Source organism: Hyla sarda, chromosome 6 (assembly GCF_029499605.1).
Source record: "Hyla sarda isolate aHylSar1 chromosome 6, aHylSar1.hap1, whole genome shotgun sequence".
Lineage (NCBI taxonomy): Eukaryota > Metazoa > Chordata > Amphibia > Anura > Hylidae > Hyla > Hyla sarda.
Genome location: NC_079194.1, coordinates 61323291 through 61334693, shown reverse-complemented (window position 1 = coordinate 61334693; position 11403 = coordinate 61323291). Strand labels below are relative to the sequence as shown.

At 42.9% G+C, this 11403-nt stretch overlaps 1 long non-coding RNA gene across 1 annotated transcript in view; it reads right to left on the bottom strand.

Moving 5' to 3' along the window:
* Positions 1-609: 609 nt before the first annotated feature.
* The window catches only part of LOC130275671 (uncharacterized), a 25630-nt gene continuing 14836 nt past the window's right edge, over positions 610-11403 (bottom strand). The window contains exons 2-3 of the long non-coding RNA XR_008844865.1: positions 11365-11398; positions 610-1048 (exon numbers count right to left, since the gene is read on the bottom strand). This is a non-coding gene — a long non-coding RNA (uncharacterized LOC130275671). The remainder of the gene's footprint in view (positions 1049-11364; positions 11399-11403) is intronic.

Below are 11403 nucleotides of genomic sequence, written 5' to 3'. Positions count from 1 at the left end.
GTGACTTCGCAAGATGCATTTCAAGGTCCTGGATTGGCCTAGCCAGTCTCCAGATCTCAACCCCATAGAAAACCTTTGGAGGGAGTTGAAAGTCCGTGTTGCCCAGCGACAGCCCCAAAACATCACTGCTCTAGAGGAGATCTGCATGGAGGATTTGGCCAAAATACCAGCAACAGTGTGTGAAAACCTTGTGAAGACTTACAGAAAACATTTGACCTCTGTCATTGCCAACAAAAGGTATATAACAAAGTATTGAGATTAACTTTTGTTATTGACTAAATACTTATTTTCCAACATAATTTGCAAATAAATTCTTTAGAAATCAGACAATGTGATTTTATGGATTTTGTTTTTCTTTTTTCTCATTATGTCTCTCATAGTTGAGGTATACCTATGATGAAAATTACAGGCCTCTCTTATCTATTTAAGTGGGACAACTTGCACAATTGGTGGCTGACTAAATACTTTATGAAGACTAAATACTTTTTTGCCCCACTGTGTGTATATACATATATATATATATATATATAAAATCTATTATGTATATTGACTTTGGGGACTATCAGTGCATTCACCTATATGTTTCAGGACATTAGTATTTCTGGGGAAAATAACTTAATTCATGCTCATAGGTAGGTTCTTCTTTCCCTGGTGTGGAGAATCAGGAAGATTATTTTCTCCATACGCTTCGAATTCCAAACAGCTGGAGAAATATTTAACTGCTCATAGAATGATAGACTCTGTAATATTAAGATTCAGACGTGTCCACAATGTTCCAAAATTTGTCTTGACTTTTCCTCTTCTCCTCACCTTCGCTCACTGATGTTGGCACTCCGGGCTCTGTTTCCATAGCAGCTAATCAGAACTCCATTTGTGGGTCAGTGCAAGCGCGCACGCTTAGAGGCATCACTATGCAGACAGCGAGCAGCACAGCAACCGGAGATTGTGGGGAGAAATCATTCCTCATTATGTCTTGTAAATGCAGAAAACCCTCACGGGTCGCTGAACAGATCCTCATCCAAGGAGTACAGCCAATGTGGGCACATCTCTATATTTGTACAATGATAGAAAAGGCAAACTGTAAATCAAATGCATTCGATAAACATGAACCCTCCTCCTCACGCAGGTAAATCATTATATATATATATATATATATATATATATATATATATATACATATATATATATATATATATATATATATATAATGTCCCACTACAGGTACATGGTACTGTACTACCTGTAAGCCCTGTCAGGTTGAGTCCCTCCGTGACCTGGAGGTTCCCCTGCAGGGACTTCCCTTGTTCTCTTGTTAATTTACTAAATGTGGCATGTGTATCTTTAAGAGCATATACAGGATCCTAATGTCTAGATGGTATACAGGGCTTGTGGAGGACTCAAGGACCTATGTGAGTAATCCTATCACATGTTATGTTATGCAGTTATATGACTGGTTGTAACATGTACTCCCAGAGAGCACCAGCTTTAACCCATGACCCACAGCTTGACCAATGGGATTTAGTCCATCCCCCCAATAAATAAAGGGGCGGCCACCTTTATAGCGTAACTGTCATGAGATTTTAGCCCCCCAGACTACTACAATGTTGTTACCTTTTCCCTGTGTTTTGGACCCCCTCCTGACTTTGTCTAAAAGCTTGCACCAAAATGTGAATCCAATACAAATCAGAATGCATTGAGTGAACCCAGCCATAGTGGATAAATCAGTAGACACACCTGCTAACTTGTTTTTTTCAAGGGCATCAAGTCTATTGGGTTCACTAATGGGGTAGTGACATCAAATCATAAAGATAACCCCAATCCATAAGCTCTTTATCCCCAAGGGCCATATACAATAAGAAGCTTTCTGACAGCATTTAGCAAGTGTTACCAGCTCTTTTTTTCTTTTTAGCCCAATTGGAGTCCCTTAAAGTGGTACTCTGGGGAACTTTACTTATCAGATGCCTATACTCTATCTACAGCAGGGGTCTCAAAGTCAAATTATCTGGGGGCCACTGGAGGTAGCAGCTGGGTGAGGCTGGGCCGCATGCGTCCCTTACATATAATGCACCCATCATGCGCCCCTTACATATAATGCCCCCATCATGCGCCCCTAATCATCCTCCAGCAACGCTCCATTCCCCCTACCCCCGTGTGGTAATAGCATGAGTTGACAGGTGATGGGGGTGCTACATCTGGGGGTTCCCCACATTAGGTAGGCAGCAGGTTCCCCACATTAGATAGGCAGCAGGTTCCCAACATTAGGTAGGTAGTAACAGTTTCCCCACATTAGGTAGGTAGTAGCAGCTTCCCCACATTAGGTAGTAGCAGGTTCCCCGCATTAGGTAGTAGCAGGTTCCCCGCATTAGGTAGTAGCAGGTTCCCCGCATTAGGTAGTAGCAGGTTCCCTGCATTAGGTAAAAGCAGGTTCCCCACATTAGTTAGTAGCAGGTTCCCCGCATTAGGTAGTAGCAGGTTCCCCGCATTAGGTAGTAGCAGGTTCCCCACATTAGGTAGTAGCAGGTTCCCTGCATTAGGTAAAAGCAGATTCCCCACATTTGGTAGTAGCAGGTTCCCCACATTTGGTAGTAGCAGGCTCCCCACATTAGGTAGTAGCAGGTTCCCCACATTAGGTAGTAGCAGGTTCCCCACATTAGGTAGTAGCAGGTTCCCCACAATAGGTAGTAGCAGGTTACCCACATTAACTCCTTAACGACACAGGACGTATATTTACGTCCTCCGCCGGCTCCCGCGATATGCCGCGGGGTCACGCGGTGTCCCCGCGTCATATCGGGTCGGTCCCGGCCGGGACCCGTGGCTAATACAGGACATCACCGATCACGGTGATACCCTGCATTAACCCTTCAGACGTTGGGCTGTTCGGGACCGCCGCGGTGAAATTTCACCGCGGCATCCCGAACAGCTTACAGGACACCGGGAGGGCCCTTACCTGCCTCCTCGGTGTCCGATTGATGAATGACTGCTCCGTGCCTGAGATCCAGGCAGGAGCAGTCAAGCGCCGATAACACTGATCACAGGCATGTTAATACACGCCAGTGATCAGCATGAGAGATCAGTGTGTGCAGTGTTATAGGTCCCTATGGGACCTATAACACTGCAAAAAAAAAAGTAAAAAAAAAGTGTTAATAAAGGTCATTTAACCCCTTCCCTAATAAAAGTTTGAATCACCCCCCTTTTCCCATAAAAAAAATAAAACAGTGTAAATAAATAAACATATGTGGTATCACCGAGTGCGCAAATGTCCGAACTATAAAAATATATCATTAATTAAACCGCACGGTCAATGGCGTACGCGCAAAAAAATTCCAAAGTCCAAAAAAGCGTATTTTTGGTCACTTTTTATACCATAAAAAAATTTATAAAAAGTGATCAAAAAATCAGATCAAAACAAAAATCATACCGATAAAAACTTCAGATCACAGCGCAAAAAATAAGTCCTCATACCGCCCTGTACGTGGAAAAATAAAAAAAGTTATAGGGGTCAGAAGATAACATTTTTAAACGTATAAATTTTCCTGCATGTAGATATGATTTTTTCCAGAAGTACGACAAAATCAAACCTATATTATTAGGGTATCATTTTAACCGTATGGACCTACAGAATAATGATAAGGTGTCATTTTTACCGAAAAATGCACTGCGTAGAAATGGAAGCCCCCAAAAGTTACAAAATGGCGTTTTTTCTACGATTTTGTCGCACAATGATTTTTTTTCCCGTGTCACCATGAATTTTTGGGTAAAATGACTAATGTAACTGCAAATTAGAATTGGTGACGCAAAAAATAAGCCATAATATGGATTTTTAGGTGGAAAATTGAAAGGGTTATGATTTTTAAAAGGTAAGGAGGAAAAAACGAAAGTGCAAAAACTGAAAAACCTTGAGTCCTTAAGGGGTTAAATAGTAGCAGGTTCCCCATATTAGGTAGAAGCAGGTTCCCCACATTAGGTAGTAGCAGGTTCCCAACATTAGGTAGAAGCAGGTTTCCAACATTAGGTAGTAACAGGTTCCCCACATTAGGTAGTAGCAGGTTCCCCACATTAGGTAGAAGCAGGTTCCCCACATTTGGTAGTAGCAGGTTCCCCACATTAGGTAGAAGCAGATGCCCCACATTTGGACATTTGGTAGTAGCAGGTTCCCCACATTAGGTTGAATCGGGTTCCCCACATTAGGTAGAAGCAGGTTCCCAACATTTGGTAGTAGTAGATTCCCCACATTAGGTAGTAACAGTTTCCCCATATTAGGTAGAAGCAGATCCCCCCCCCCCTCCCGACTCTCACACACACACACACACACACACAGACGGACAGACACATGCACACACACATAGACACACTTACCTTTCCTGCGCTGCGCTTCTCCTCTCCGGCGGCAGCCTGACGAGTGACGCCACTGAGGTCCTCCTGTGCGGGTCTGCGGAGGGACGTCACATGCGCAACATCCCTCATCAGACTCGGGCCGGTCGGCCAATCGGAGACGGGGAGGAGGAGGGCGGGGCAAGTGAAGCCTTCTGGCATTTAGCGCTGCTTGCCCGAAGAAGGGCTAAATGCCTGAAGAAGTTACCTGCCCGGCGCCCGGAACTGCATTTCCTGGGCATCGGGCAATATAAATTACACATACCTGTGTGGGCCACAAACTTTCATTCCGCAGGTCGCAAATGCCGCGCGGGCCAGGAGTTTGAGACAAGCAGCAAGCAGCGCTAAATGCAGGAAGACTTCATTTACCCCGCCCTCCTTCTCCCTGTCTCCGATTGGCCGACCGGCCCGAGTCTGATGAGGGACGTCGCGCATGTGACGTCCCTCCACAGACCCGCACAGGAGGACGTCAGTAACGTCACTCGTAAGGCCGCTGCCGGAGAGGAGAAGCGCAGCACAGGACAGGTATGTGTGTCTATGTGTGTGCATGTGTGGGTGTCTGTCTGTCTGTGTGAGAGTCGGGGGGGACCTGCTTCTACCTAATGTGGGGATAGGGAAAAAGTGTCTGATCGTGGGGGGGTCCGACCGCTGGGGCCCCCCACGATCTTCTGTATGGGAACCATCCTACTTACCTGCTCTTAGGATGCTCCAGCCCCACCTTCCTGGATGTGGGCAAGTGTTGGCCAGCTTAGCGAATCACCAGCTGCATTGATGTCCCGCCTAAGCTGGTAATTGCCTGAGCTGGCCATCACTCGCCTACATTTAGGAGGGTGGCGGCCGGAAGGTATGCTGAGAACTAGTAAGTGGCATGGCCTCGTACATGAGATGAAAGGGGCCCAAGCGGTCGGACCACCCGCAATCAGACATACGTCTCTGAATATTTCAATTCCCTGGATTCCACCATTTGAGAAGCTCATTGTGCAGCTCATTTAAAGGGGTGTTCCATGCTAGTATGATTGAACTGCTTCTGTGTAGTGTGAGTGAGGATCACTGATTGGTGGCCTATCCTATGGAAAAATCCAAACCCCTTTAAAAAAAATTGTGTACCAAGCTGTAAGGTGCATAAAGATCTAGACCATTATATTGTATGCTGGATGCTGTCACATATTCTACATTGTTATTTTTTAACACAGTACAGATGTTGTGAGAGGACATGAGATGAGCAGATACAAATACCTCCTGGCATTATGAGAGACTGATATTACATTATAATATGCATTTACTCGAGTTGCTATTATGTTAAAGGTCCATTGATGTTTTTACACAGGTGATATCGTTTTTGTGATCCTTAAAGTGGTACTCTGCCACTAGACATCTTGTCCCCTATCCAAAGGGACCCCCGCGATCTCCCTGCTGCACCGGTGTTCTTTTAGAGCATCGGGTGCAGCGCTGGAGGCTCATCACGTCACGGCTGCGCCCCGCTCGTCACGTCACGGCCAAGCCCCCTCAATGCAAGTCTATTGGAGAGGGTGTGACGGCCATCATCAACTTGCATTTAGGGGGCATAGCTTAGGGGGACGATCACATGCCTTCATACGGTTTGTCAAACTGTGGGCTTATCTGGGCTGAGGGCGTGAATAACATACATGTGTGTAGTATGCGCTCCCATAGTCAATGAAAGTCACACAATGTAAGTCCATAGGACCATTTAAGATTGGGGAGAGAAGCGCACAACCAATATTAAGTCCCTTATACCAGTGAAAATCTCACATTTCAGGCCACTGAAATGTAAAATGATTGACACCTGATGCTGTCTGCCACTGTTCATGGTGGTATACCATTCTTATCAGGAAGCTGACAGATTCCTGTGATGGAAACCAAGAACACAATGGCCCTCATTTACTATTCTAAACCCGACTTGTTTTGTCGGGTTTTTTTGTTGCATCTTTGTCTGCTACATGTCACCAATGGCCCTCATTTACTTAGAAAATCGGATTGTAAGTCTACGTTGCTTTCTTACCCGATTGCTTTTTTCCCCTGGTATTGATTATTATGTCGCATCCTGTTTGTCGCACCTGCGTTTTTTTTTGGCTTGGTTTCCAACTCCTCTGAGTTGTAGGGAAAAATCCACAACAATTAAACAAATTGTATGGATTATGAAATAAATTATTATTTTGTATGAAGTTAAGTGCATTACAGTGATTTTAAAGAAAAATTTTGGACGGATCCGAAAAAGAAGTGATTGACGGTGTGCCATATATTTGGACGGCGTGGTGGAAACAAACTTTTTCGAAGGCTAGCCGGATTGAGGGGGGTTTAAGGACGAAAAAACCCCTCTCGCTGAAGTAAGTAAAATTGCGCTTGGAAAGTTGTAAAGTGGCTGCATATGAATATCGATCCTGTCCGCTCTCCTATATTTGTTTTTGTGTTTCTTCATTATATTATTCGGAGTGACGAGTCACTTGCCGAGGAGGATAGATGCGGAGAAAGGACTGATATAAGAGATCACTGGTTGTATCTACGGGCTTTTGAAAGTGTGTGAGTGGTTCTAGTAACCACTCACCAAGTGTAAGTGTGAATTTTATTCATTCAAAAGTGTTGCCAACGGAAGGATTAGTACACCGCTCCCAAAAAAAGTTTTTTCTTGTACTACTTTCTGCATTTATAAATACGTAGGAAAGTTCAGAAATGTCAGGTTACACCCCTTTTTTGGGGTTGGGAGAATCCAAATCGGGTCCGTCGGCAAAAAATGTCGCATCATGTCGCAGACTGGCGCACGGTGTCTGCGACATGTCGCAGACAAAGATGCGACAGAAAAACCCGACAAAACAAGTCGGGTTTAGAATAGTAAATGAGGGCCAATATATTTCTAGCCTAAACCCAATGCTTTCTTCAGAACAGCTAAAAAATTGGAACCTAAAGAGGATGGCATAGCATTGATCAGTATATGCAATCAGAAGATTGCATGTTGTAGCCCACTGTGGGGGCAAAAAAAAAAAAAAAAAGAAAAACTGTAAAAAAAAGTTAATAAAAGTGAATTAACTAACCCCTTCCCTATTAAAAGTTAAAATCACCCCCCTTTTCCCATTTTTTTTAAAATAATGTAATAAAAAATAATCATATGTGGTCCCGCCGTGTGCGTAAATGTCCGAACTACTAAAATATAAGGTTAGCTAAACTGCACGGTCGATGGCGTACACGTAAAAAAATACCAAAATCCAAAATTGTGCATTTGTGGTCACTTCATATACCATTAAAAAGTAATAAAAAGTGATCAAAAAGTCCCATCAGAACAAAAAATGACGGTGATGATGGAAGAAGGAGGGATAGGGGAGACTTCTCATCTTAATGGCAGCAGTACTGATGTTCTCCTTGTTTAGGAGAAGTTGGATAATAACTGCCAAAATTCTATTTACATTAACATGACTATAAGAAAAAAAACATTTCCAGCCAAACCTGAAAGAAGAGTGCAGTCCTGACCCCAGCCACAGTACCTGCTTGGATGACTAAAAGACAGCATACTCACCTCTCCCACTCCATGATACTCTCACTGTTATATTATCTGTTCTTCTCTTCTTCTTCCTCCTCCTGATGATGTTTCCTGTGGGCAAAAACTGCCCAGTCAGCCCAGGTATTAGCTGAGCTGGTGGTTCCTACCCAAATGAAACATCATTGAAAGGAGGAAGTAGAAGACTACTGGAATAGTAGCACCAGAAGGGGAGCAAGGGAAATGAGTATGCTATCTTTTATTTTTTTTATGGCTATGAGCAGGCACAGATGGAGGCACAATGTAGGGTCCATTGTCAGCAGATCCACAGCGTAAAATACACTGCGGATCCATCCGTGTGAATGAGCCCTAAGGATGCAAGGCGTACATGTACGCACAGTGCCTGCTCCCACAGTGTTGTATAAATCATTAGCTGGAACCCTCGGCTGATGCCAGACATCACCAATCAAGCTGATGTCCGACATTAACCCTTTAGATACTGCTATCAAAGTTGATAACAGTGTCTAAAAGTGTTAAAACACATGTATTAGTCAGTTAATTAAGCTGATCGGGACCACAGCGGCAAAATTGCAGAGTCCCAATCAGCTGAGAGGAAGGCTGAAGGGGCCCTACCTGGCTCAGTGCCGTCAGATCGGCACTCCAAAAATATAGGCAGCCTGTATAAATAGAACGCCAATAACACTGATCAATGCAGTGCTATAGTACAGCATTGGTCAGTGTTTGCAAAAAAAAGTGACGTGATAGTTCCCTAAAGGGAATAAAAATGGTGAGAAAACTTTAATATAGGACACTTTTTCATTTTTGCAGTTTGGTTTTTTCCTCCTCATCTTCTAAAAATCATAATGCTTTCAATTTTCCACCTACAGAACTATATGAGGGCTTGTTTTGTGAGCCACCAATTTTGCTTTGGATTGACATCACTCATTTGTCCAGAATTGCTGAGTTTTGGTCAATTCATATACATTCATATATATAAAAATTTATTAAAAAAATATCAAAAAGTCCAATCAGAACAAGAATGGTACCAATAAAAACTTCAGATCATGAGCACTCATACATCCCCAAATAAAAAAAATAAGAGTTAGGCTGGGTTCACATTACGGTTTAAGCCATACGGGACCGTATACAGCTGGGGGGAGCGAAAACCGGGTGCTCCTGTATCCCAGCCGTATCCAGCCTGTATGTAGTGCATTTCAATGAGCCAACCGGAGTCAAACGCTGACTCCGTTTGGCTCATTTTTGCCCCGTATACGGTTCTCTAACTGGACCTAAAACCGTGGTAGACCATGGTTTTAGGTCCGGTGGGAAAACCGTATATGAGGTAAAAATGAGCCAACCGGAGTCAGCATTTAACTCCGGTTGGCTCATTGAAATGCATTACATACGGGCCGGATACGGTCCGTATTGCTTAAAACGTAGTGTAAACCCTGTCTTATAGGGGTAAGAGGATGATTTAAAACATACACATTTTCCTACAAAAAGCTATAACTTTTTAAAAGTAGTAAAATAATACAAAACCTATATAATGTGAGTATCGTTGTAAAAATATCATATTATTATCATAAAGATAATGGCCCAGATTTATCATCCTGTGTCAGAGAAAAAATAGAGTGATTTTTCCACAGCGACCAATCACAGCTCAGCTAACAAGCTCTGGTAAAGTGAAAGCTGAGCTGTGACTGGTTGCTGTGGGAAAATCCCTCTTTTTCTTTCACACAGTTTGATAAATCTGGGCCAATGTGTCATTTTTGTGTAGTATATCACAACAAATGCCCCACAGGGGGTACCAGGGTCATAATATATTCACAACTATTTTAGGGGAAACCCTCTAAAGGGAACCCTTAAACTAAGTACCTCCTAAAATATAACTTTTATTTGTCCTATTAAAATATTAAACTAAATAGTAATGTGTAATTTTCCTTATGGTGTAATCTACACCACTGATTATTTAAAACAGTATATTTATAATGATTTACCTTCATGTATTTACACTATCACAAAAGAAATTACAGGTTCCCCAACTCTCATCCCCTCCCCTCTTCCCTCCATTCCCTCCCCTTTCCTCCCCTGTCTATAATAGAATCACATTCACATTCCACTTAAGGTTATCACAAGTGAGAAATAATATAGGATATAATCAAAATCACAATCGTGAAATAAGATAGGATATAACCAAAATATTGTGCCCCCACATATATAAGTTACTTAGAGCTCGAGCCATAACGAACACAACCATAGTACATAGACATGTGTTGTATACCTGGTTCTATGTAGTTAAAGTAATGACAACGTAGGTACACTAAGTCCGGTTACATGCACAGAAACAACAACGGCAGTAGAAATAAACTAAGTCCGGTGGCATGCGCACAAACATCCATGTCAGTGGAATAATATTAAGTCCGCTGGCATGCGCAGTGACCCCAACGAAAATTATATAGAATCAAAGTCCAGTGTCATGCGCACGAGCAACTCGTGAACACAGTGAGTATATACAGGGTTTCAATAAAGTTGGACGACATGCGCGTCGCTTGTCAGTGACGCGCGTGTTTACTCACGTGACGCACTTAGGAACATATCGTGATTGGCCATGAGAACAACAACAAACAAACATGTGACTTGAATACCCTGCTATGATAGGCTAATACATGATGAGTGGAGATAGGCTGAGGGGCCGCGGCGAATTTTAATGACATCAGACGCCGTAGTATATAAGACACCACGGGACACCCGCTGGCCATTAGCCACCAGCCCTTCCTGACGAAGCTGGGGTGCCAGCGAAACGTTGGAGGCGCTGGCTAATGCTCGGATTTTTTAATTATCAGCCACTAACAACTCCCCAAAAACAGTTCATCATATCCAAAGATGATGATCGCTGTGCAATTATTCTGTCATTAATTGCAGTCATTACTATAATATAACAAGGGGAGCTGATCTGAGGCTGTGATTTTAAATAATCAGTGGTGTAGATTACACCATAAGGAAAATTACACATTACTATTTAGTTTAATATTTTAATAGGACAAATAAAAGTTATATTTTAGGAGGTACTTAGTTTAAGGGTTCCCCTTAGGGGGTTTCCCCTAAAATAGTTGTGAATTTTTGTGTAGTAACAAACCCCTCCAAAATTTGCAAACTGCGCTGTTTTTAAAAGAAAATTTGACCCACAAATATTATTTGCTTTTGCCATGGATTTTATGGTAAAAAGGGTGATGTAATGACAAACTACCTAGCTAGTTACCTGGATACTTATATACCTAACTACCTAATTACACACCTACCTACATACCTGGCTGGCTACCTACCTATCTGGCTAGTTACCTACCTACATACCTGACTACCTAGTTAGCTACCTACCTGGCTACCTATCTACCTGCCCTTTTACTGTGCAGGAGGGCATTATAACAGTTCAGGGCCTATAGATGGGGAGATTGTGTAGAGGAGGTGAGGGCACTGTATAAATGCAGAGTGTAACATGTTTGTCTTACCTATGTTTTAGCTTGATGAAGTCGACCAGGCGATCTGAT